The following is a 2,375-nucleotide window of genomic DNA, read 5'->3' as shown; positions in this document are numbered from 1 at the left end:
CATATCTTGTCAGTCTATAACAACAGTAACACAAGATGATTCACCATACGATACAACTCTATTTCCTCTTCCAGAACCACATGTTTAACCAGCTACTATACAAAGGTTACGTGGGATTACTGAAGTTGGTATTTTGACTAGTTTTTTAGAGAGAAGCATTTCAATGGTCAAAATGTTTGGGGAAGTTTAGTGCTGTAATTCTTTAGTTTACTGTTATTGTGACTATGAAACAATTTTTTGCAAAATTCTAAAAAACCACTTAGGCATGATCTTGATCTCGTAAATCCTTTCAGGAGAGAGAGAGAGAGAGAGAGAGAGAGAGAGAGAGAGAGAGAGAGAGAGGAACTCCGAGGAAAAAGGACTTGAGGGAAGGAAGTGGATAAATAGAATGTTAAGGGAGGAATGAGGGAGGAAAGGAAGACAAGTGTTATAATGTTTGCCCCTATTGTAAACTATGTAGTGGTCTCCACTGATCGATCTACCAGAGAAGGAAGTGATCCAGACCTTCAGACTTTCTTCGTCAGTGGCAATTCTGATTTCCTCTCTCTCTCTCTCTCTCTCTCTCTCTCTCTCTCTCTCTCTCTCTCTCTCTCTCTCTCTCTCTATATATATATATATATATATATATATATATATATATATATAGATATAGATATATAGAGAGATATATATAAAAATAAAAATATAGAAATAGATATATATATATATATATAGATATATATATATATATATATATATATATATATATATATATATATATATATATATATATATATATAGTGAACTTGGAGAGTCTGGACAGTCTCATCAGCGGCAGACACAGATGAGGTATAGTCGTTGTGAAGTCTGTTATTTTGTTCTGTTTAATTCGTCACATCACAGTCAGTTGTTTTGTAAAATCACTAAATATGTAATTTACTTTTATTTTATTTTTTAAGACCCAAATCTTTGTATGAGGTGTCAGCCTACCCTCGGTCACTGTACCGATCCAGAACTGTTCGCTGTAGAGGTGGTGTTAGTAAGTCCCTCTGTGTGTTTGAACAATTGGTTACTAGAAGCACTCCGAGTTATCTTGTCAATTTGTTGTTATTCTGAGCAAGTGTTATGATGAAGTGGGAGAACTCTAGGTCTAGTGGATTTAGACTTGCCATTGGCATTAGACAAGAAGGGATACCGCCCCCTTACCCATACAAAGAGTAAATGGAGTAGATCAGTACCACATTGGCAGAGATGAGTGTTGGTTACTACATCCATTTGAAATGCATTAATTCATTAAGTTATGTAGATGATATGGTTCTCTTTCCCCCCACCCCTTTTATACACTGTAGACACTAGCCAGTGAATACCAACTTAATGTAAGCAACTGATGTATCATGTATAACAACATTAAACATTTTATGTGGCCTATAATTATTCCTGTTAAAGTCTCCAGTCTGACCAATGTTCTTCACCAGAACTAACTGGTCATGTCCTTATATTTTGACAGCTTCTGTGGTTGCCATAAAACAAATGAAACAGATGTAGTGATATATACCACTGATGGCAGTGAGTAATACTGTCGAGATGAAGTTCTCGTTTGGTAGCCAAGAACCAAACTTTGGGTTTGATATAGTAAAACTTTGGGCTTGAGCTTGAATGACTAATATGATCAAGCTTAGGGTACGTCATAATGACATATGAAAGAGACATATAGGGGTACCCAGGTATATAAGCTTTTCCTGAACCTTTGCTACCTTTTATTTGAAGTGCATCAATTTCACTAAGAAGAACTGAATGTATAGTCTAAAGCCGCGAGCGAAATCAATCTGAAAATGTCAAGAAGGCAGTGCTTACTTGTAGGAACCACTTTATCAGGCAAGGATACAACTCGTATAACTGCAGAGGGATCTGATATGCATGGTACTCTATTATACTTTTAAGTCTCACCCACTTCTGTACTATTGTCTGCTGTGCCTCTGGGTTTGTTGGGGGGTGGGGGTTACTTGCTGAATCATTGTCTATTTTTTTAGAGAGACCACACTGGGTGATGATGTGGGTATGTGAGTGGGTGGGAAAAGGAAAAGAGGTCGTTAAGGAATAGTTCCATGGAGTGAATGCGTCATAGTGAGAATAGGTCCATATGGGAAAATAGGCCCATGGGGAGTATGTCCTGAGGGAAATGGACTCAAGTAGGAACAAAGGTACAAAAGGGAAATGGGTTCATAGGATATAATAGGTCTATGTGGAGTTCAGTGTTTCCTCATGGAAAGAAAATAGGTTAATGTACAAGATAGATCCAAGGAGGAAATAGGTCCAAGGTGAAAATAGGTCCACGGAGGGAAATATTTCAATGGGAGAGTTTGTGGCACACAGTAGGTCCGTGAAGAAAATATAAC

Source organism: Coenobita brevimanus, chromosome 100 (genome assembly GCF_032717465.1).
Source record: "Coenobita brevimanus isolate Jiangsu-jjx chromosome 100, ASM3271746v2, whole genome shotgun sequence".
Lineage (NCBI taxonomy): Eukaryota > Metazoa > Arthropoda > Malacostraca > Decapoda > Coenobitidae > Coenobita > Coenobita brevimanus.
This window is presented reverse-complemented; position numbering follows the sequence as displayed.